Raw genomic sequence first — 25,866 nt, forward strand, 5'->3', positions numbered from 1 at the left:
GTTAAAACCAAACTTATGCAGGTGGAAAAGAGGCAGTGCTGACATTTGAAAAAGTAATAATCACACATTGAAGGGCCCAGAAAAGGTAAAATATATCTCTGGAGTGGTGGGGAAGAGTTTTGTTATAGCTGTAAGATTTCTAAAAGAGATGTTAGTACACGTTGTCTCTTATTTGTTTATTAGTAATCTCCTAATATCTATAATATTGGTTAAATGTCTGTAATAGTGGTATAAAGGGGACATGGTGGTTCAGAGGCTAAGACCCTGAGGTTGTTGATAAGAAAAGTCAGCAGTTCGTCGGTTCAAATCCCTAGTGCTGCATAATGAGTGAGCTCCCATTACTTGTCCCACCTTCTGCCAACCTAGCAGTGAAAGCATGTAAAATATGCAAGTAAAAATATAGGGACCACTTTGTTGAGAACGTAACAGCATTCCATGCGCCTTCGCCATTGAGTCATGCTGGCCACATGACCATGGAGAACGTTTTTGGACAGCACTGGCTTAGAAATGGAGATGAGCACCGCCCCTTAGAGGTTGAAATGACTAGCACGCATGTGCAGGGGAACCTTTACCTAGTATTGGTTCTAATATGTATATTGTCGTGGAATGAAATAACTGAAAGAGGAACAAGATCACATCAATATAAATGCAGATGAAATGCACTTCTTGATTGACTGATTCATCCAATTATCGATTAATCCAATCTGACTTCACTGTGAAGTTACATGTTATTAAAAGAGAGAGTGAGAAACAAGACAGAGCTCATAGTGGTTAGTTTACTTGTAAAAGAAACTTTTAAAAAAACTTTGCAGGCAGGACAAACACTAAATTGCAAAATACAACAAAGCATTTAGCAATATGTAATCTGATGTATAGGTCTGTGGAAAAGGTGTGAGCTAAAAACTCTTCATGGGTCAGATGTCTTGCTTTAAAAAATACCTCAGCTCCCCACTTTCAAGATGCACAACCTAAATCGCATTAATTTATGGAGCAATCCCCAAAAATGTAGAAACAACTAAAAACAACTACAACTAAAAACTGGCACCGCCTCTGGTCATTTCATGATTACATATAGTCCTCCACTTACAACAGTTTGCCTAGTGACCATTTGAAGCTACAATGGCACTGGAAAAAGTAACCTTTGACCATTGCAGCATCCGTCCTGTGACATAAGCAAAATTCAGGTGCTTGACAGCTGACTCATATTTATGATGGCTGTCATGTCCCAGAGTCATGCGATTTGCAACTTTCTGACAAGCAAAGTCATAGGGGAAGCCAGATTCACTTAACAACCGTGTGACTAACTTAACAACTGCAGGTGATTCACATTAAAAAATGTGGCAAGAAAAGTTGTAAATTGGGGCAAAATTCAATTAACAAATTAGAACTTAGCAACAGAAATTTTGGGCCCAATTGTGGTTGTAAGTTGAGGACTACCAGGAGATGAACAGCAAATGGAGATTGGAATAAGAATGGACTTACTAGAGCAGAGGTACACTGAATTTTCTTGAATGCCATAGTTTCAAGATGCCCACCCTTAGGATGGCATGGATTAGTTGACCACCAAAGTTTATTTACTATTTATTTATTTATTTATTTATTTATTTATTTATTTATTTATTTATTTTATTTTGTTTGTCAAACATGTATGAGATAACAGGTATAAGTATAAACATGGACGTGAACACAGGAATTGGGTACGAATAAATGGGGACAGTAGGACAGGGATGGTAGGCACGCTGGTGCGCTTATGCATGGCCTCTTATAGACCTCTTAAGAATGGGGTGAAGACTTCCATGGTAGACAGTTTACGGTTAAAGTTATGGGGGTTTGAGGATGTAACAACAGAGTTGGGTAGAGCATCCCAAGGGTTGACCACTCTGTTGCTGAAGTCGTATTTTCTGCAATCGAGTTTGGAGCAGTTTACCTTGAATTTGTATCTATTGTTTCCCTGTATGTTATTGCGGTTGAAGCTTTGAACTACTTTGAACTACCACTCTAAATTTTAGGAGACTCCAGATCTCCTATCAATGGAGCTGTATTAAAAGTGAGTGACCTTGGGCCTGTCACTCTCTCTCTCAGTCCAACTCACCTCATAGGGCTGCCTTGAGTTACTTATAAAATGAATGAATACGTAAATAAATGAACGAAATATACAGCAATCAGCTGGGGCAGCCTTCAGTACGTGAAACCATTTCTCTGATAGGTCCACAGACCATAGAGGCTGCACAATAGTAGAGTTGGATCGAATATCACTCCCCTCACACACCCAGCCTGGGTTTCTCATTCTGTTGTTCAGCATAACTTTTGACAGGCAGCTTCAGGCTATGTTCTGCCTTATTTATCTTTAAAACACAAACAAATTGCCTCTTTGAACAAAGAATGTAGTCATTCTCTTCATTCAAGAGCAGCTTCTCACCATCTTCAAATCAAGCACTGTCCTTGATAACTTAGGACACATATTCGGGGGACTGTGCTTCAGTCTCCACTGAAAAGTTTATGGGAATTTCCAAGAGGAAGAAAGTTCAGTGCTTCATGTTACTGGGCAAAAATACAATAGAAAACAACCCAGTAGGTTTTACAGTTTTCTAATATATTGAAATGACTAAGCACTGAGGCATCCACAGTGTTCTGAGCCCCAAATGACCCTAGATGTTTCTAAGTTGTCTACGTGCAACAGGCACTCTGGGTTGTTTGCCCTGTGTTTTGTTTCTTTTTACTAAGAATCACACTCCTTTATAGTTCTTTTTTTCCCCACAAGCTGTGTTCCATTTGTGCACATACTGTACATGCACACAAACACTCAACAACAGCAGGCTTAGGACAAGACCTGGTGGGTAAATTCGAGGATACTCCAGGAAACGAAACAAGAGCTGGCAAATAAGTTCATCTGAGTAATGTCATTTCTTTTCTGGTCTGATATTTTCCATAAGGAGCTATATGTTTCCTGGTATAGAATTACCTATAAACATCAGCATGGAAAAAGCAAAATGGTCTTTTATAAAATGAGGACACCATTTAGATAGCAAAAACAAAAGGAGTTGCTGCAGATTTTACCCTCCTACTCAGTGCCGATTATAGGGGGCGGTGCTCATCTCTGTTTCAAGGCCATTGAACCAGTGCTGTCATTTCTGGAGTCACGTGGCCAGCATGATGTTGTGGAGTGCTGGTAGCTTCCCACCAAAGTGGTGCCTATTTATCTACTTGCATCTATATGCTTTTCAACTGCTAGTTCAGCAGGAGCTGAGGCAAGGATGGGAGCTCACCCTGTCACATATGATGTTTGGGTCTCGATCAGAAGTGGTATTCTACCAGTTCGGACTGCTTTGCTCGAACTGGTTGCAGAAATTGCGGATGGCCTCGCGCCCCCCCCCCCCCCCGGCTCTATGGCATCCCATTTAGGTCCCTTTCTTTGCCCAAAGTGCATGTGTGGTAGGCTGTGGACATGCACAGAGGTGGTAGGCTGTGCGCATGCACGGAGGGGGTAGGCTGTGCATGGAGGTGGTAGGCTGTGCGCAGAGGGGGTAGGCTGTGCGCATGCGTGCGTTCTCACCTTTGCCAACCAGTAGGCAAGGGAAGTGAATATTACCCCTGGTCTTGAACCTGGGTTGATGACTTTCCAATCAACAAGCCCAGTGTCACTGCACTGCCTCTTTTAGATATTAGTCACTGTCTATTCAGTTGCTTCTTCCAATTTGGAAAACGACAGTTAATCTCTGAGGGAGAACTGGCCATGTGTGCAAGAATAAGGGAGAAGAAAAAAAGAAGAAACTGGAATCAAGGAAAGCTCAGAGGTTCAAGTGTAAAACATTTGGTCATGTTCCAATATTTATGGACAAGAACTGAATTTGAAAAAAAAAATAGTATTTTTCCCTCGTAAAATCAAGTGCACGTGCGCTTATGGCAACCTGCAAAAATGGTGATTTGTTCTCAGAGATCTTTTCTTGCAGCTGTTTATAATTTTGGTGGACAAAAATTAGTTCCATAAAAGTGTTCCGGGGTTTGTTTGTGTTTTTGCTTCCCCCCCTTTTTAAAACCTCTTGGCAAACTCAGCCTTTTCATAGGAGCCTTTGTTTATTCCACTTGCTTTCATCTTCAAACTATGACCTAAGACCAAGGATGTATGAATGCATTTGCTGAGTCACTCAATTAAAATGAAATCTTATACCTGAATGAGATGCTAAGTTTAAATTAAATGTGTGAAAACATTACTTCCAAGGACAGCTTTCTTCTCAAGCTCATTATTGGCCTCGGAAAGGTCATTTTTATGAGACTTGTTTATGTGTGTGTAGTTGTGTGCACATGTGAAATTGTTCCTGTTTGTATTCCAAGTCTTGACTGAACACACACTCACACAATATATTACATAGCCAGTACTAACAAAGGTTGTTTGTAAAGGCTGGGATGTATTTTATTATAGCATATAAATTAGATTACTTGTTAGCTGATTCATTAGATTAGTTTTAATCAATTCCTTCAGAGGCTAATTGATTAATTGTCCTGAGCTCAGTAAGGGCTTTAATTCCTAATTATTGAAACCTATTCTTTATTGAATTTATAACTTTGCATACAAGCATATTAATAAATCTGAATGGGAAAAAGAGCCTTAGCTCATAGGTGGTAAGCATATAAGTTGTACCAGCCACCTTTTTCTCCTGTGTTATAAGAAATGGATGTGGCCTGTTGCGCCAATTAATCATATTAATAAAGTATTCTTTCAAAAATGATCTGATTAATCAATGATACCTTTAAATGACTTGCCTCCAGAAGTTGTGGGTGCTCCAACAATGGATGATTTTAAGAAGAGATTGGACAACCATTTGTCTGAAATGGATAGGGCTTCCTGCTTGAACAGGGAGTTGGACTAAAAGACCTCCTAGATCCCTTCCAACTCTCTTCTGTTATTCTGTCCTGTTATTCTGGTTATTTACACTGTCTATTCATCCCCTACTATCTGTTTTCACCTTAGACATTTTGAATTTTCATTCCCATAATCTGCATTCAACATAGCCAAGACTAATGAAAACTCCAATACATATGGAAGCTGCCAAGAAGAGAAATCTGTTTAAAGTGATTAATTTTCTCTAGCGTAAGTATATAGCAATAGCAGTAGACTTATATACCGCTTCATAGGCCTTTCAGGCCTCTCTAAGCGGTTTACAGAGAGTCAGCATATTGCCCCCAACAATCTGGGTCCTCATTTTACCCACCTCGGAAGGATGGAAGGCTGAGTCAACCCTGAGCCGGTGAGATTTGAACCGCTGACCTGCTGATCTAGCAGTAGCCTGCAGTGCTGCATTTAACCACTGCACCACCTTGGCTCTTATATATATATATATATATATATATATATATATATATATATATATATATATATATATATATATATATATATATACATACATACATACATACATACATACATACATACATACATACATACATACATACATACATATATATATATATATATATATATATATATATATATATAATAAGTATATATTCTTCTCTTTTTCTAATAAACTGCCATATATTCCATGACTCTCGCTATTGTTTTTATGTTGCACCAACTCTTATTTTCTATGAAAAGCCAACATTGTTGAGAATTTCAGCACTTTAGAAAACAACGATTTGCCAGATCATGAATTTCTTTCACTTTCATTATTTAGCAGACTCTGCCATTCTGCTCTTTTTTTTCCTACACATTTTGCGTAGTTGAATTTAGGGTTCAGATTCCTCCATTCAATATATTAAAGTGATATTGAAACAATTCAATATTCAAACAGCCTAAATCAAGATTCTCCAACGTGGTCAATACTATCCCCTAAGGTCAATGAGACCGTGCAAGGGATTGTAGTAATAGTTGGTGTTTAATTAATATTAGTTAAAATGGCATTTATTAAATTATTTTGATGTAATAAATATTTGGGGGTTGTTGAACTATCTCAAACTTCATGAAGGGTTTGGGGACTTTTGGCTTAAATCAGGGGTGTCAAACTCAAGATCCAGGGGCCAGATCTGGCATGTAGGGTGCTTAGATCTGGCCTGTGGAGCTGCCCTGGAAACAATGAAGTACTGGCTGCAGTGCCTCTGCCAGTGAATGTGAACTTCGGGAGGGCCTCCCGTGGCCCTCCCGAGTTCCATTTTCACTGGCAGAGGGTTGCAGAAGGTTGTTGCAGCTGAAAACAGAGGTCGGGAACCCGTTTTCTCTGGCAGAGTGCTTGGGCTACCACAGGCACCCCTGACACGAGTGATGTTGAGCTGGCCATGCTGATCCTGACCACGCCCCCCAGCAGTAGTGGGTTTCAAAAATTTTTGGAACCTCTTCTGTAGGTGTGGCCTGCTTTCCGGGTCCACTGGTGGAACCTCTTCTAACTGGTTCGGTAGATTTGACGGTTTTACCAAATAGGTGCGAACTGGTAGGAACCCACCTCTGCCCCCAATCCCCGAGGTCAAACACAACCCTGATGTGGCCCTCAATGAAATTGAGTTTGACACCCCTGGCTTAAATGAATAAAAGGCATGGTGTAATAGTTTGCTTTTTAGCAGTGAGTGATCTTGAATTTAGTAGGTTTTATTCCAAGCCAGTAAGTATAAGATTGCAGTATCAGATTTCAGGAGCAAAAATAATAATGTCAGAAAAGAAAAGAAAAAGTTAATCTTTGTTGGGTGAAAGATGATACTCTGTTAGCATTTGTTATTAAAACAAATCAAAACACAAGCAACAAGCCCAGATGGTTAAACATTACAATCATCCAAACCTCTACCGTAATACGGCGACATTTCAGGCAACTCAAAAAGACTCATATGCATATTCAGTGTACAATGAACATGGGAATATCCCAATCAAGAATCATTTAAGGTTTTTTCCCCCTATAGCTCCCAAAATGCAACATTTTGAGGAACCCAGCTTGTAAGTCTGGGAAATTCTAGGGGGAAATATGAGACCAGTCATAACATGGTAAGAAGTTCTCCTTTGGGATGTGTTGATAGCTACAAGGAAGGGGAAATTCTGCTTGTTATCTTTCTAGGTGCAAGGAAATATACTGGGTTGGGTGGACCCGAACCTTAATTGGGTGGAACTAAATCTTAATTGGATCAGGGAACATGAAGCAAGAACTTTCTGAACCACTTAATGACGCATTACTCAAATGGTGATGCATTTGGCACAGAAGAGGTAAATGATAAAGTAGAGGGGAGCCCATATTTTCCCTTCTCCCGGTTCTACATCACCCATATCACCCACTACATCTTGGCCACCACCAAGTTGATTCAGAGAGATAAAGCGTCCATGGACAGAGATCTGCTTCCAGCTCAAAGAGCAAACCACCCGACTGTGGCTCATCCAAAGCTCATTCCATGAAAGAGGGATGAACCCACGTTTCTGTGCTAGCTTACGGCAAGGTAAAAATAATAAGAAAGAAAATGACACACAGTTTCAGTATGGCTGATGAATGCTTTGGGCATGAGGAACACAGGCATGCAAATCAGGCCAACTAATCTGAGCTGGAAGTAGGAGGAGTGACATTCCCGGGAACTATAGAAGGCTGCTGCTAGTCATTCATTGACCGAGGAAAAGAATGGTGGATGGGAATTCCCCCATCCAGGCTTAAATATCCTTAGCATTTCCTGGCCCCTAAACCTTGCACAGCACCCGTATCTCCCTCATCCCATTCTCTCCCTAGAGGCCACTAAAAGACTTGCTTTCATTCAAGACACACGTTAGGGCTAGTTCAGCGTTGGCAATGCAGTCCTTGCTCCAGTGATTTCATTCTTGTTTTATATATTTTTATTTCAAAAGAATCCTGCTTTTTTTTCTGCAAATGCCCCTGGAACTGACACAGGCACTGTTATGTATTCTTAAAGAATCTAGACAGCAAGCAGCTGTAGACCAATGTTTTGTTTGGATGGATGCCCAGTGGCTGAAAAACAAAAGTTACCAAGGGCGGAGGTGTAAATAGTGTCCTTGTGGGGTCTAGAAAGGATGGCATGGGACAACTTTATTAGTTTGCCTTCTGGTAATAGAATAGAATGGAATTCTTTATTGGCCAAGTGTGATTGGACACACAAGGAATTTGTCTTAGGTACATATACTCTCAGTGTACATAAAAAGACAAGATACATTCATCAAGAATCATAAGGCACAACACAGTGGTGGCTTTCAAAATTTTTTAGAACCTCTTCTGTAGGTGTGGCCTGCTTTGTGGGAGTGGGTTGCTGGCCATGTGATCGGGTGGGAGTGGATTGCTGGTCAGGTGACCAGGTGGGGTGGCTTGCCAGCCATGTGACTGCGTGGGCATGGCCAACTTGTAAAATGTGGTGAAACTCTCTTAACAATGCTCTTGCTTAGCAACCAAAATGTTGGCTCAGAAACTCTGGCATTTGAAGCACGCACGTCTTAAAGCTGTCAAGTTACAAGACCCTTGCACCCCCAATCCTTTAGAAAAAAAAACCCCAGGGGTGTTCAAACTTGACAGCTTTAAGACTTGTGGACTTCAACTCCCAGAATTCCTCCTCCAGTCATGTTGGCTCAAGAACTCTGGCATTGAAGTGTGCAAGTCTTAAAGCTGTCAAGTTACAAGACCCTTGCACCCCTAACCCTTTAGAAACCCCCCCAGGGGTGTTCAAACTTGACAGATTTAAGACTTGTGGACTTCAACTCCCAAAATTTCTCCTCTCGCTCTTCATCTTGATGATGTGCAGATGGGCCGGGGGGAGTGGGGGAGCTGGAACCAGTTCTAAACAGCACTGTAGATTTGTGAAACTTCTTCTATAGAAGAGGTTAGAACTGGCAGGAACCCACCCCTGGTACAACACTTAATGATAGTCATAGGGTACAAATAAGCAATCAGGAAACAATCAATATTAATATAAATCATAAGGATACAAGCAACAAAGTTACAGTCCTGCAGTCATAAGTGGGAGGAGGTGGGTGATAGGAATGATGAGAAGACTAATAGTAATAATAATGCAGCCTTAGTGAATAGTTTAACAGTGTTGTGGGAATTGTTAGTGATGGCATTTGGGGAAAAAACTGTTCTTGTGTCTAGTTGTCTTGGTGTGCTGTGCTCTATATCATTGTTTTGAGGGTAGGAGTTAAAACAATTTATGCCCAGGATGTGAGGGGTCTGTAGATATACAAGCAAAAAGTACCCACTAGGTTAAAATAATATGCTCTCTTCCAGTGGCGAATTTGTTCTCAAATTGTTCCAGCTCAAATTTCAAGTGATGCTGTCTTTACATAGTTGAAGCAATACAAGGTGAATTTCTACATTCTACCCCTCCTTCCACGTAATCAAAGACTTAGAATAGTCAGGGAGATCTCATACATATCAATATTATACCACAAAACCTGGCTGAGTGTGGAGGGACACCTTTTCCTTTTGGAAATATGTCCTCTTGAGTTTCTGATCATGCAGCAGGCATAAGTCCCAGGGAACAGGGAATGATGTGATGAAAGCCCCTGTTAGTAAGGTTGGGCTCTAGCGACAAGGTGGGAATTCTGTTTGTATACTCTCCTATCTGTTGCAGGCTTCCCTACCTGGACTACTGGAACATATTGCAAGGGCGGTTCTCAGGGATCAATCTACCTGCTCTGGGAGAAGGGTGGGAGGTAGCTCAGGAGTTCATGGACATCTTGACAGACATGGATTTCTCCCAGGTTGCAAAAGATCAAATCCGATGGATGCCAGAGGCCATATACTAGAGTTGGGTTTTCTCTTGGGACAATTGCAACATTAACATCTGCCCCTTGATTTGGATCACTCCCTAATTGCTATAGAGTTCTCCAATGCCACAAGACTCCAGAGAGAGAGAATGGCCTGTTTGATTGGTTCATCCCAGATTCTAATAGAGCTGTCTGGTTTCCACAGAGCAATTAGGGAATTTCTCAAGCAGAAGGTAGGTGGTTCCTCTGAGGGATTAACCATCTGCTGGAATAAGAAGCCTTGGAGAAAATTGTATCTGACAAGCCTTTCCTGACTTGATAACCCAGGGGGACTCTTTGGTTTCCTTAAGGGTTTCAGGGAATAAAGCAAACCAAGAGGTGCCTAGAATAGCCCAGGTGTAACATTTAGAGTGAATCTGATCATGCATGCTAAAAGCCCAGGGAAGAACAGCAAAATATCAATGTTCCTCTGCTTTTTATCTTACTGGGCTCACAAATTGCTGGAATGCTGCCCTTTCTCCCCAAGAAGCCATAGTTTTTCCTAGACACATTGGATATGACCTTGAAGAAGATAGTGGATCACACAATTGGGTTATAAATGCAGAGACCCTAAAGGAAACAGATTATCTGGATCCATTTAAATTCCGTTTCAAGATCAGGTTCATCCTGAAGGTAGTGTTGATCACATGCTGATAATCCCTGGCATGGCTAGGTGTGACCTTTCTAGTCCTGCTTGATCTATCAGTGACTTTCAGTACCATCAAAAGTGGTACTGAGCTGTTTTCTGAAGGTGAGGACTAGGATGAATTGTATGGTTCCAGTTGGAGTTGGGGAAAGAAATTGGCGCCTGGATCACTTGCTGGACTCAATGCTTTCCCTGCTCCTATTTAGCATCTATATGAAACCATTGGGCAAAATCATCCATTAGCATAGGTCTGTTTCATCTATACCCCATTGATACCCAGTTGTAAATCTCAATGATGTCAAAGTGCTCCCCAGATCTCTCAAGTCCTCTTGGTCTGGAAAGGGTTGAAACTGAATCCCAGCTAGGCTGAGCAACTGTGGAATGGAAGGCTGGTTATTTTCAAGTTAGCTGTCTCTGAACGGAGAGATTTATATTTTGGATTTCTTCTTGGACTCACCACTCTGCTTGAGGAGCAAGTGACAGCAATGCAGTGGTGGGTTCCAACTGGTACGCCCTGGCACGTGCATACCAGTGGCAACTGAGAGCAGCAGCCACCATACCAGAACTGTATTTTGGAAGGCCCAGCCACCTGCCTGCGTTCCTTACCTGTATTTAAGCCAACCGGGCCATTTGTGCACACACGCACAGCATACAGTGCCTGTGTGACCTCCGCCAAGCAGCTGGAGTGTCACAGGGCAGTGGGTGTGCATGCATACACAGTGTGCATGCCGGAAGTGGATGCCCGCCCGGTCCCGTCGCAGTGTACCGGTTGTGATGGCATCCAGAACCCACCACTGCAGCAATGGCTAGGAAAGCTTTTACTCAGCTCAATTTTGACCTCTAATGGAATGCCAGGTATTTCTCATGTTAATTATGACCTAGTCATCTTTAGACCTTTAAGAGACTCACTCTACTTGGGGGTCTTAATACAGAGTTTTAATACACTACAGTTGATTCAGAAAGCAATGGCTTGGGTAGCGATAAATGCACCGCCAAGAACACATCCAACTACTTTTTTGTAAAATGAAAGTTGCACTTTAGCCAGATGGCTTCCAAGGGCAATTCTAAGTACTGGTTATCATCTTTAAACCCCTTCATAGTTCAGGGTCTGGGTATCTGACAGGCTACTATCTCCTGTCAAATAAGATTTAGTAGGGTGGACTTGCTATGTGACCTTTCGGTTAAATACTGGTGCCATCATAGGCATTGTATTTGCATTTTTTCATTGGTACCTTCATCCTCTGGAAAACTGCACCCCAATGTGCAACTAGTTCCTATGCTCCGGACTTTAAGAAACCACTAAACCCTTGTGTTCCATCAAGTTAAGCAGGATGGTCTGAATTAGCTGACTCTGAGACATAAAATCAAGTATTATTATTATACAATTGTATCACAGCGGCCAGTTGTTTCACCAGATTTGGCATTGGTTACTAGTCGGGCCCCAGCCAGGGGCCTAGGACGTCATAACATATTTTCGTAATATGCGTGCTGATCCAAGCAGTGCGGCTTTTTGCATTTGACTGACGGTGATTTTGTCAATTTTTAACTGTTTTAAATGTAATTCCAGTGCTTTTGGAATAGCACCCAGTGTGCCAATTACCACTGGAATTACCACTGCTGGTTTGTGCCATAGTCGTTGAATTTCAATTTTTAAGTCCTGGTATTTTGCGATTTTTTCATGTTCCTTCTCAGTGACCCTGCTATCCCATGGTATTGTGATGTCTATGATTGTGACCTTATTTTTCTCAACCAGTGTGATGTCTGGTGTATTATGCGCCAGTATTTTGTCTGTTTGTATGCGAAAATCCCACAAGATCTTGACCATCTGATTTTCGGTGACTTTTTCAGGCTGATGTTCCCACCAGTCTGTTGCTATTTTAATATTATAATTTTTGCACAAATTCCAATGGATCATTTGTGCTACTGAATTGTGCCACAATTTATAATCAGTCTGCGCGATTTTTTTACAGCAGCTGAGTATGTGATCAACAGTTTCATCAGCTTCTTTGCAAATGCTCCATTTGGCATCATCAGAGGATTTTTCGATTTTGGCCTTAATGGCATTTGTATGGATAGCTTGTTCTTGCGCAGCCAGGATTAGTGACTCTGTTTCTTTCTTTAATGTACCTGTTGTTAACCATAACCAAGTTTGTTCGCTGTCCACTTTATCTTTTATTTTTTCCAGAAATTGGCCATGCAGTGCTTTGTTCTGCCAACTCTCCATTCTTGATTTTATCACATCTTTTCTGTATTCTTGTTTCGTCTGTTGGGCCTTCAGTAGATTTTTGTTCTTTACTTCTATTAATAGATGTTCTTGACTTTCTTTTAAATAATCAGCCAATGCATGTTTTTCTTCTTCAACTGTTTGCTTCACTTGTAATAATCCTCTGCCCCCTGATTTTCGGGGCAGATATAGTCTATCAGTATCACCACGTGGATGTAAACTGTAGTGCATTGTCATTAGTTTCCTTGTTTTTTGGTCCAAAATGTCAATGTTCAAATCAGCTTGTGTCCGGTTAACTATACCAGCTGTGTATCTTATAACTGGTATTGCCCAGGTATTTATGGCCTTGATTGTATTTCCACCATTCAATTTAGATTTCAAAATTTTCCTAACTCTATTGGTGTACTCTCACCTGACAATAGTTTTTACTTCTCCATGCTTGATGTTATCCAACTGCAGAATGCCTAAGTATTTGTAGGCTTCATTTTCATTGCATTTAATTAGTTGGCCATTGGGCATTTCAATTCCCTCACATGCAGTGATTTTGCCCCTTTTTATGGATACAGTGGAGCATTTTTCCATGCCAAACTGCATTGAAATATCGGTGCTGAATACTCGGACTGTGTTTGTCAATTATTGGATTTCTATTTCCGACTTTCCATAGAGTTTCAAATCATCCATATATAGTAAATGCGAAATTTTTTCAGCTTCTTTGGCTGTTTGGTAGCCTAATTTCATTTTTTTTAAGATTACTGATAGTGGGTTCATTGCAATGATGAAGAGAAGAGGTGAAAGTGAATCACCCTGGAAAATTCCTCGCTTGATATTAACCATTCCGTAGATCTCATTCCCTACTGTCAACTCAGTTCTCCATTGTTTCATCACCTTTTCAGTAAAGGATGTAATATTTTTGCTAATGCCAGTTGTTTCTAAGCATTTTATGATCCAACTATGTGGCAGTGAGTCAAATACCTTTTTGTAATCAATCCAGACCATATTCAAGTTCGTTTTTCTGTTCTTACAATTTTCTAATATCATTTTATCAATTAGGAGCTGATCTTTTGTGCCCCTGCTCCTTCTTTTGTTGCCTTTTTGCTCTACTGCTAAGATATTGTTTGTTTCCAAATAATCCATCATGTTATCTGCAATAATGCCTGTGAGTAATTTGAAGGTTGTTGGCAAGCATGTTATTGGTCTGTAGTTTTCAGGTGTTGTTCCTTTAGTTGCATCTTTCTGAATCAAGTATGTTTTTCCAGTTGTCAACCATTCATCAATTTGGCCCTTTTGTAAAATTTCATTCAGTTGCCTAGCCAATATTGCATGTAAACTGATCAGATATTTGAGCCAGAAACCATGTAATTGGTCCTTTCCAGGTGATGTCTAATTCTTTACCTTTTTTACTCGATTTTTGACCATCTCAGTTGTTATTTCTAATACTTGCATTTGTTTGTTGCCAATGCTTTTCTCAAAGTCATGTATCCACTTTGCTTCCTTATTGTAGTCCTTTGCATTTTCCCACAATTCTTTCCAGAATTCAACTGTGGCCTGCTTTTCTGGTTTTTCACTTTTGGTGTCACCATTCACATTAAGACTTTGATAAAAACGCCATTGGTCTGATCGAAATTGCTGATTTTGTTTATATTGGATGATTCGTGCCTCATATCTTTCAATTTTTCTAGCTGTTGCTGTTATCTGCTGTTTTACAATCTCTACAGCTTCATTGATGTTTCTTGTATCCAATCTATATCTTCTGATTAGCCGATCTATGATTTTGTTGTTTTTAAGCCGTTGCTCATGCATGTTCTTTAAGTTACTAGCATCTGCCCTTAATTTTTTGACTTTTTGTTCTAATCGGATTTTCCACTTTGGCTTTGATGCTTTTTCTGTTGTGTGACTAGGTACTTTGATTTTAATGCCTAGTTCATCAGTGACTATTACAGCTGCACTGTACATTAACTGGTTCGCTTCCAAGATGGATCCCGATTCAATTTTTGAAAACACTGCATTAACCATTTTCATGATAGGGGCAAAAATTTTCTTAGGTACAGTTTTTAGTGATGGTAAATGTTGCCTTTCCTCATTAAGCAGAAAATGCTCCATGATCTTATCCTTCAATTCTTTTTGTTTTTGAGTTAGTTCACCATTTGGTTCAGTGATAACTGGTTCTAGTGGTGGTGGTGTTATTTCCTTCCTGAGAGCTTCTTCTGGGAGTTCTACTATAATGTCTTTAGTTGTGTCTTGAATATCAGTTATTTCCGCTTGTGATATTGTTTTTTTGGTTTTGCAATTTGCCTGAATTTCGTCAAGTTCCACTTCACTAAACACTTTATTCCGTATAATAAATCGCCTTTGATCTGCTAGTCGTTGTTCACTAACGTTTCAATTTGGATATTGTTTCCATAATTCATACATTTGCTTTAAATAACCTCTTTTTTCTGGCTCTGAGTTGTAGTAACAGGCCATTATGGCACAGTTTTCATCTGCACTATATTTTTGTCGTTTTGTTGGCTGGTCCACTTGTAGCCCACTTGTCGACGGATGTCCAGGGACCCCAACATCCACCGCAGCCCTTGTTAACCCGCGCGACGACCGTTGCGGTATAAATTTTTTATTCGTTTCTTTCACCATATTGTATGGGTTTCCGGGTTTTTTTATGGGGCCAGGTTGCCAACCTGACCCCAACCCTCCTCCTTTCTCATCCGGGCTTGGGACCGGCAATGGCGGATTATTATTATTATTATTATTATTATTATTATTATTATTACTACTACTACTACTACTACTACTACTACTACTACTACTACTACATGTGGCTAATCTTTGGTGAGATTCACAGCCTTTGGGGCTGGTTGGTAGCTCAACAGTTTGAGTCCTAACCAAGGACCTAGGAACTGTTAAGGTAACGTTGGAGGATATAAGCTGTTCTAAGTAGGGTAGTTTTTTTCTTTCTTTTTCCACAGTTGCTCAACTTCAATTTGCAAGTCCCGGTACTTTGTGATTTTTTTTCTTGCTGTTTGTCTTCAATTCGTGCATCTCCAGGTTTTGCAATGTCAATGAAACATACTTTTTTTTTGTTTCAACTATTGTTATATCAGGTGTGTTGTGGGCCAAGTGCCTGTCAGTCTGAATTCTGAAGTCCCACAAGATCTTGACTTTCTCATTCTCTAAAACCTTCTGAATCGGATGTTCTCAGTGGTTTTTGCTGTACTCAGATCCAAACTTTTGGCACAATTTCCAGTGAATTATCTTAGCAACTCAGTCATGGCATTGTAGGTAGTCAGTTTGTGAAATTTTGCTGCACCCACTGGTCAAGTGGTCGACTGTCTCATCTTTCTCATTACAGAGGTGACATTTGCTGTTGGTGGTATCATGTTGAATTTTTGCCTTCATGTGGTTTGTGGCTAAGGCTTGTTCTTGAGCTGCCAAAATAAAGTCTTCTGTTTCTTTTTTCAGTGCTCCTGATCATAACCAGTTCGAAGTTAGCTTTTGGTCAGCTTTGCTTTCAATACTTTTCAAGTATTGGCTATGCATAGCTTTGTTTTTCCAATTTTCAGCTCGCTTCTCAATTACTTTTTTCTTATATTCAGCTTTTGACTTAGTTGTCTTTAAAAGACCTCCTTTATTTACTTCCTTAATCATTGGTTCTTCACTTTTCTGGATGTAATCATTCAAGCTGTGTTTTTCTTCTTCCACAGTCTTTTTTGTAGGAGTCCTCGACCATCCTCTGCTCTTGGTAGATATAATCTGTCAACTTCACTTTTAGGGTGCAAAGCATGATTCATTGTTGTAAGCGTCCTTGTTTTTCTGTCCAAATTGTCCAACTCCATCTGAGTCCAGTCAATTATTCCTGCAGAGTATCGAAACACAGGTATAGCCCAGGTATTTATGGCTTTTATGATGTTTCCTCCACTCAATTTGGACTTTAATATCTTGCGAATTCATTCAAAGTACTTGGCTGAAGTTAATTCCTTGACTTTATTATGCATTAAGTCAGAGGCCTCTAAAATCCCCAAGTACTTGTAGCCTTCTGGTTTTACTGCCTTTATCATTATTGTCTTTTCTTTGAATTCTTTAGGATTAGTTTGTCAATCAGCAGTTGGTCCTTTGTTCCTCTTGAATTTTTGCAGCATCCTTTCTGTTCTACATGAAGCAAGTTATTTCTTTCCAAGTATCCATTATTGTTGTTGTTGTTGTTGTTGATACACACAACCCCTAGTTCCTATTTTTCATGGGTTGCATATATGATTTTAATTCCAGTTGCAGTGGTATGCGGCTTAGCCAGCAGATTGGAGTAGCCTATAAACTAATCAATATAAAGAAATAACCAAATTAAAGCTGCACAATGAAAACTGAATGCATGACCGAATTTTTTAGCAATCCATGTTCATATCTGACTACTTGGAACTATAAGGTGAAATAGTTTTCTCACAACAGCTGCCCACCATGTGTGTTGGCCAATTATGGTTAGGCATAAAGGAAAGTGTATTCAGTACACCCGGAGAGATCCAGCCTAGAGAAAACTGCATGAAAGACAAAATCCTAAATGAAGGCAGAAGTTTGCACGCTCTTTAAAAACAAACATTGCTTCACTGAGCTGGAGGGACATACTCTACACATTAGCAGAGACAGTCCTAAAACCATGCTTATTTTCTGTTTGAGATCAGTACTTAGAAACTCCGTGGGATGCCAGATTTTCTTTTAAAGTACTATTTGCTGCTTTGTACAACCGAGCACACGCCAAAGTGGGGGAGGGGGAAGGAGTTGCTCAATATAGCAAGTAGGAAGCTCTTGCTGCACTTCATAAAACTCAACTTACACAATATACAGTAGGAGACTCCCTCTTACCACAACACACAATCCCGCTCCCCCCCCCACCTGCACTTGTCGGCTTTAATAACATGGGAAGGAAAATTCCGTACTGCAGCAGGTGGGCAACTTGCCACCTGCCTTTAAGGCTATTTTTACAGACAAGTATAGTGTCCTTTCAGAAGAGCACTAAACCCATGTTTCTATCAGGTAAAAGGGTAGTTTAGTCGCACTGTGAAATGCAAGTAAGCACAGCTTTTCCCTCAGACCTGTTAGCTCTTCGGAGGATTACTTTTAAATCTGGGTTTAGCAGATTTATTTGCTTCTGAAACCTCCTGTCTGTCAAATGAGGTCTGACTTCTCATTGAAAGCTGGACCTCCAAGCATGCTTGGTTCAGAAACAGGTTTGAGGCTGGTTTCAAAGAACTAGGCTCGCCTACAGGACACTCCGAGCAGAACAGACCTAGAAAGGAGAATTGTTGGGGATCAGAAAGGAAGGAAATATTCTGGTTGCACTACCCCCTTGATGGCAAAACTATCGCACATGCGCTGGAAGTGGCACACAGAGCCATCTCTTCAGGCACGCCAGCCGTCGCTCGTTGCTCTTCCGGGTTCCAGTGTGCATCTTTGCATACACGGGAGCTCCTAAAACTGGAACAGTGGCTCCCTGGCAAACATGTGTTTGCTGGGAATGTGGGCTTCCGGTTTCTGGCATGCGCAGGAGCCCTGGCCAGCTGGACTTTGCGCCTGCATGAGTACCAGAAGCCAGAAGACCAGGTTCTTCTGGTTTCTGGTGCTCCCACGCATACGCGCCAGAGAGCCACTCTTCTGGTTTCTAGTATTCCTCCACCTGCGCGCACGCTCCTGTTTCGGCACTCGGCGCTGAAAAGGTTTGCCAGCATTGCACTAGCCTCAAGTACCTAAAAGCAGCTGGACCAATCTGAGGTTTACCTCACCATGCCACTTTTATAATGACCAGTGAAGTATATCAGATTGCAGCCACAACAGGAAGTGTCTTTAGGTGAAAGGGGATAAAAGCTATTAAGATACAGCTAAGGACCTCTTAGGTATGAGCTAGGCATCAATAAATTTAGTATGGAAAATAAAAAGAGATTGCTAGGGCATGTTTCTTCTGTGATTAGAGGCTAGTGAAGAAAAACTCTGTGAGTCATCAGACTTATTTGCCACAAACAGAACCTGCAGAATTGTACAGTCATGATGGAGCCCGCATAGAGGAAGTTCCTGATGACATGAAAACTTTAAGCCAGAAGAGCTATGTGACCTTTTCACCAAGCATCCTCTAGAGCAGTGTTTCTCAACCTTGGCGACTTTAAGTCCTGTGGACTTGAGGTTGGCTGGGGAATTCTGGGAGTTGAAGTCCACAGGACCTAAAGTCGCCAAGGTTGAGAAACACGGCTCTAGAGCTGCGTTTGTCAACCTTAGCAACTTTAAGATTGTGTGAACTTCAACTCCCAGAATTTCCTAGCCATCAAGGGCGTTCTGGGAGATGAAGCCCGCACAAAGCTATCAACTTTGAGAAACACTGCTCTGTAGGCACAAAGGAGAGAGGTAATTAGGTACCACAAAGAACTCCCCAATTCGAATTTATGTATGTATGTATGTATGTATGTATGTATGTATGTATGTATGTATTTATTTATTTATTTGGCTTATATACCGCTTCATAGGGCTATCAGCCCTCTCTAAGCAGTTTACAAATTTTTTAGCAAATTGAGTCAGCAACTTGCCCCCACAGTCCGGGTCCTCATTTCACCCACCTCGGAAGGATGGAAGGCTGAGTCGACCTTGAGCCAGTGAGATTTGAACCGCTGAACTGCAGATCACAGTCAGCTAAAGTGGCCTGCAGTACTGCACCCTAACCCCTGCGCCACCTCAGCTCATGTCTGGCCACTTGTTGCATTTGAAGTACCAGGCAAATATATTTTTATTTGTCCAAATGTTTTCATTGTTTAATTAGGGAAGTTCTCTCATGCACTCCAAATATGAGGATAAAAACCACAGCATATTAATGTACAGTACGTAATATTGTACCTGCTGAACTAATATATGTGGCCTTGAAAATCCTTTTCTAGGTTCCATTTTCTTTTTCATTTTATGTTAAATGGTTTTGCCAGAGTTGCTTTCATTTAATCGAATGGTTAAGTTCACAGAACATGATTAACTTGTTCAGTAAAAGATTTAGTAGTTGCATTTGCACAGCATGTAGAACGTGGATCATTCAACCATAATTATCTTCTTTATGTTCAGCAAGCTGTGCAAACCAACTTTGATTGGTTAGTTTATGGTTTGTACAAACCTCAAAAATCAATGAACTCTGCAATCAAATTCACGCTAGAGTGTTATTAGCAGTAGTGTTTACCGCATGAATATCAGTAAGTAAAAACATGACACTGCATTTCATGTACTATGCGTGAAGGACACCATGGATACTGCTGGTCTTCTTCTTCTTCTTCTTCTTCTTCTTCTTCTTCTTCTTCTTCTTCTTCTTCTTCTTCTTCTTCTTCTTCTTCTTCTTCTCCTTCTCCTCCTCCTCCTCCTCCTCCTCCTCCTCCTCCTCCTCCTTCTCCTTCTCCTTCTCCTCCTCCTTCTCCTCCTCCTTCTCCTCCTCCTCCTCCTCCTCCTCCCCTCCTCCTCCTCCCCTCCTCCTCCTCCTCCTCCTCTTCTTCCTCCTCCTTCTTCCTTCCTTCCTTCTTCCTTCTTCTATCTTGCTACTAAATTTCCAGAATTGTTTAGAACTGCTCCCAAAGAAACCTAATACAACTGGATGGAAGTGATGATTTATTTATTTATTTAATTTGATTTTGGGTGCCACCCAGTTTCATAACAATTCTGGGTGGCTCCCAATAAAAAGAAAACAAGGTAGAAATGCAATCAAGCAAATAAAAATACAATGAAAATAAACAAGATGGAGAATCTGGGCAACCAACCATAAAAATATATGTGACATATATCAAGCACATCTATTTCCATTTATCCTGCCAGCCCTGGAATAACAACTAAGTCTTCTGGAATGCCATCAAAGTGGGAGTCATCTAGATCACAGAGGAGACCTCATTTCAGATGGAAAGCTCCATTTAAGAATGCTAAAATACCTGAATATTACACATTCCTGGGAACCTTTTTTTGTTTTATTTATAATACACATTTATTTATTTATTTGTTCAGTTTCTATAGATACCCATCTCAACCAATGACTCTTTGTGTAGCTATGCTAATGTAGATTTTTCTTGCCTAATTTAGGGTTCAGAAGAGTAAACTCTCTCATGTTACTAGACCTTATGATTACAGAGATAGATCTGAATGAATACAAAGATGATTTTAAAAGAAGGAATGCATTGAATGAAACATGATTGGACCAATGCCAAGAATGTCAGGTAATATGTTTGTCCTACCTACACTCTGTAAAATATTATCTATTTTTTAGGCAAATTATTTCAAGACTATAGGTAATCCACAGTGTCATTTGAAATTATGACGATGCCATTTGTGACTTTATAGCTGGTTTGAGTGTTCATTAAAGGTCTAATCTAGAATAGTTGGAAATACTTAAAAAGAAACCATTATAATGATCTCCCTTGTCACTGACATTCTACATTTAATACTATAAAGAGATGCCATGTGGTTCAATAACTCTGTCCTGTGATCAAGTGGTGTGATGATGGCAGCTCATATGTTCTGTAGGCAAAAGCATGACAGTTGAACTAAGCTTTATTCTTGCTCCCTTCTGACTATGTTGTTTAATCCCAAGGCCAGTGGCAAGTTGCGCAAGAGAGCTGCAACCAGTGTGATGTGGATGGGTGGAGAAAAACCAAAACTTAAATGGCAATGTCTTTAAATAGCAACAAAACAGAAGTGAAACTAGTAATATCAATAAGCAAAATCTCATGGCAAGATTCACACCATTATGCTCCATTCTGGACTCCTGTTATTGGGGGATTTTCTCACTGCTGAGTTGAAGGGCTATTTGTCTATCCTTGAAGAAGCAGGAAACAAACTTGGCATGAGTTACCTCCCAAACAATGGCTTATATGTTTTGAAGCTGATTAAAAGAGCTGTGGTGTCACAGTGGTTAGAGTGCAGTACTGCAGGCTACTTCTGCTGATCACCTGCTGCCAGTTGATCCAATCTCACCAGGCTCAAGGTTGACACAGCCTTCTCTCCTTCCAGGGTGGGTAAAATGAGGACCTAGATTGTAGGGGGCAATAGGCTGACTCTGTAAACTGCTTAGAGAGGGCTGCAAAGCACTATGAAGCGATGTGTAAGTCTAAGTACTAAGTGCTGAGATTCAGGAGTGGGAGCAACTGTTGAGGGCATTTTCTCAGTTTTGAGTTATTGCATCTCAGAAAGTATATATGTCTGTCTTCATTACTCTTATTTTGGCACAGTGGCGATTGGATGACTTCAAAGATCTTTTATATAGCTAGTGGGAAACTGCACCAAGGATCTTTTAAGCATACCTCACTGATGTTTGTGCTGTGGTTGTTGAGGATGTCTAATATAAAACTTCTCACGGGCCACCAGATGTGGTTGCTAGCCCACTTGCTATCCAAATATTGCACTGAGTAAAGTAGATCCAGGGATGTGGGAATTAGGGTAGATGAACAACTAGGGGGTTTCAGGCAGTGTCAGCAGTTCTGATTTCATGATACTCCTAGCCAACCACTTTGAGTCCCCCTTCTCTTTTTGGCAGAGCATTGAGAATGCAGCTGATTGAGGAAGCAGAGCTCTAAGAGGCCTCTAAAATTCCTCACTGCAATTAGTGGTAGCTCTAAGAGAAATGAACTGAGTGGCAGCTTCCTCTCATTGACACGTGCTGAGTTGGCTCTAGATGCCAAGGTAGATGGGATAGTTCTATACTTCACTTGCTCCTCAAGAATATGGCTGGTGGTTTCTTTTTCTTTTCCCAACAACCATATCCAGGGTTTCCATGGGGGCGGGGGAAGTAATATAAAAGGGTCTCTGCAGCACATGCACGGGGGGCTGTGTGCATGTGGGGTGCATGCATGCGGGGGGTGCATGCAGGGGGCCACATGTGCATTGCATTTGGGGGGGTCAGGCACACACGCATGCATGTATTTGCACATGCACACTTTGGGCCCTCGGTCCGGAACAGGTTAGCCATCACTGATCTGGACTATGTAAAAAACACAAGTTACCAGCTTTATAATTAGCACCAACAGAAGGAAATCACATTGGGGGAAAAAAATCTATAAAGGAAATCAAAAAGGAAAGAAGGCTCATGTCTCATGCATGTGAGAAGAGTTTATTTTTCATTTTAAGGGCTTAAGAAAGAAGCAAGTACAAGGAAAACACAGTCTGAACTCTGTGTTGCTATTTCTTCAACTAAAACCGTTGCCTTTCCAGTAGCAAGGAGCTGGATGTAGACGGTATCATTCAAAGATATAAGAATAACCGTCTATAGAGCTGTGCCTTGTTCAGTCTCCAATTCTAGAGTGTGAATTGAGAAGAACAAAACCTAGCCTTCAAATTATCTAGTTTAATGGCACCAACCCTTTTGTTTTATCAAACCAGGATAATTTTTGGGGGGGGAAGGCCAGCTCATTATGAGGAGATAACACATGCCAGATTTGTATAAATCTGTACAAGACTTTTCAAATTGCACCATTGTTGAATTAAATTTCTATTAATCCTTTGCCAGGATAGTTTAATTGAGTCCCTCCTCCCTTCCTCCTCCCCATCTTTGTTCTCTCTGATGATAAAGCCAATACTAAAACATATCTGCCAGAATCTTTGGCATGGACAGCGTGGACCCAGGGCATATCACAAAATCAATTAATAAAGTCAAAGTGAGATGAGAAATAATGCTTAAGAATGGCCAAAATGTTATTTACCATTCTGCACAGTTAAAAACAATGAATGATCTATGGGAGACAGGAATGAAGAGGAGGACTAAACTGTGCACAACTGTACAATTACCTTTCAAGAAAATGTACACTACAACATAATAGAATCCTTCACTCAGTTGAAGGGAAGGGAAAGGAAAGGAAGGAAAGGAAAGTTGAGTAAACTATCTGAGGGAGAATTCAGCTGGAATAAGTCAAGCAACAATAGGAATTAGGATAACAAATTGGAGTAAAAAAAATAAACTTCTCACAAGAGACAGTATTGTCAAACATAGAAACTTTAAGAAGGAAAGTCTGGGCAACAAATATGTATTTAGGCAGAGGTTGAGAAACATTTGTCAGGGATGCTTCAGTTTGGATTGCTGCATAGAGGAACAGGTTGTACTCAGAGGCCTTCTCAGTCTATGATTCATATTGAGTGATGTGTGGCTGTGGTGAGAGTAGGAACCACAAGAGATGGCTCTAAGTCTACTCTGAAAGTGAATTGAGCCCAGCAACATTTAGGAAGAGAGAGCAAGCCCTGGACTTTTTAATTGGCAGGTACCAAAGGACTCCACACTGACTTCATTCCTATTCAATATCTACATGAGACTGTTGAGCAAGATTGTCTGCTGATATTGGGTGGGGTTTAATCTATATGCTGATGATACCCAATTTATATATCTTGACCTCTGTTCTTCTCACTTCCAGTTGAGTTTGCCTTGAGTGTGAATCAGTTTCCAATTTCATAAATTAAGGCAAATATACATGTTGCAGGATAATGTTGTAGGATCCAATCTGGGTTGATCATTGGGACCAGAGGTTTTGTCTTCAGTTTTCAATTTCCTGGCCCAGCATTCTACATTTTTTGGCATAAGGATCTCAAACCACATATCAGAGGGAAATTTCGAAGGAGAATTTTGAATTGGGGACAGATCAAGGTAGATACTTCTGCCCTGCCTTAAGGAAATTCTAAACTGATCTTACTCAAACTTGGCAGATTTAAGGTGTGCGGACTTCAATTGCAGGTATTTCCCTTGGCAACATATTAAAGTTACCAAGTTTGAGAAATATTGTTCTAAACATATGAAGATCCAAATGAAGTTGTACAGATTGACTGTCAACCATCCCAACTTGATCAGTTAAAAAAGAAAGACTCTTGGATCCATAGTTAACAAAAATACACTTTACTAAAGCCAAGTGGTTTCAGAAGAAGCAAAGCTGGATCTGGGATTTTCATGCCCAAAGCATATGGTTGACTTTTATCTTGCCCGCATCTTCCTCCCAGTTATTAGTTCGCTTGGATGAGAGCTGAGGAAGCTTCTCGGATGCGAAATGTTTTAAAATTTAAACCAGAAAGTCCAGTTGCCTCTTGAAAAAGTACTTTTGAGACAACCATGACCTGGATGATGGACAATGACCTGGATGACTGACAATCTCCAGAGACACTCAGGTTCTCTTGTTCAGATAAATGAGCATAAGTATATAGTTTGGATGCTGCGTAATTTGAAAGGATAGAATTCTTTATTGGCAAAGTGTGATTGGACACACAAGGAATTTGTCTTAGTACATATGCTCTCAGCTTTCTCATAAAAGAAAGGATACATTCGTCGCTAATCATAAAGTACAACACTTAATGATATTCATAGGGTACAAATAAGCAATCAAATCATACTAGGAAACAATCAATATAAATCGTAAGGATACAAGCAACAAAGTTACAGTCATACAGTTGTAGGTGGGAAGAGATGGGTGGTAGGAATGATGAGAAGATTAATAGTAGAGCAGACTTAGTAAATAGTTTGACAGTGTTAAAGTAATTATTTGTTTAGCAGAATGATGGCATTTGGGAAAAAATTGTTCTAGTTGTTCTGGTGTGCAGTGCTCTATAGCGTCGTTTTGAGGGTAGGAGTTGAAATAGTTTATGTCCAAACTGTGAGGAGTCTGTAAATATTTTCACAGCCCTCTTTTTGACTCGTGCAGTGTACAGGTCCTCAATGGAAGGCAGGTTGGTAGTAATTGTTTCTTCTGCAGTTCTAATTAGTGGAAAAAATGAGTAAAATTAGGTCTCAGATTGGGTTTAGATTGGAAATATTTTAATTAAGCTAATCAAGATATAGAGAGAAACAATTATCTTGGTTCAAATTCAGAAATGACATTCAGAAAGATATTCCAGGGATTTTCTCTGTGGTTGAATTTATTTTGGCTCTGAGTGGGAGGGGATTCCCTTCAGCGCTCCCCATCGGGGAATAAGCAATTACAACAAACAATAGGATGGAAAACTGGAGATTGGGTTGGGAATTTCTCCAAGCCTCAATGAAATAAAAGGTAACTGTACAAAAAAAAATCCAGATTTCACTGCTGTGTTTTTATGCAGCACTCCAGACAGAGTTAAGTAGAAGAACATACTGTACAATACAATAGCAGAGTTGGAAGGGACCTTGGAGGTTTTCTAGTCCAACCCCCTGCCTAGGCAGGAAACCCTATACCATTTCAGACAGATGGCTCTCCGACATCTTCTTAAAGACTTCCAGTGTTGGGGCTTTCACAACGTCTGGAGGCAAAGCCCCTATATACCTATAGTTTATTTCCCTTTTTTTCCTCCTCACCCACAACC

The sequence above is a fragment of the Thamnophis sirtalis genome, unplaced genomic scaffold (genome assembly GCF_051295495.1).
Source record: "Thamnophis sirtalis isolate CommonGarterSnake01/CBP01778 unplaced genomic scaffold, rThaSir2_p1.2 scaffold_7, whole genome shotgun sequence".
NCBI classification, from domain to species: Eukaryota; Metazoa; Chordata; class Lepidosauria; order Squamata; family Natricidae; genus Thamnophis; species Thamnophis sirtalis.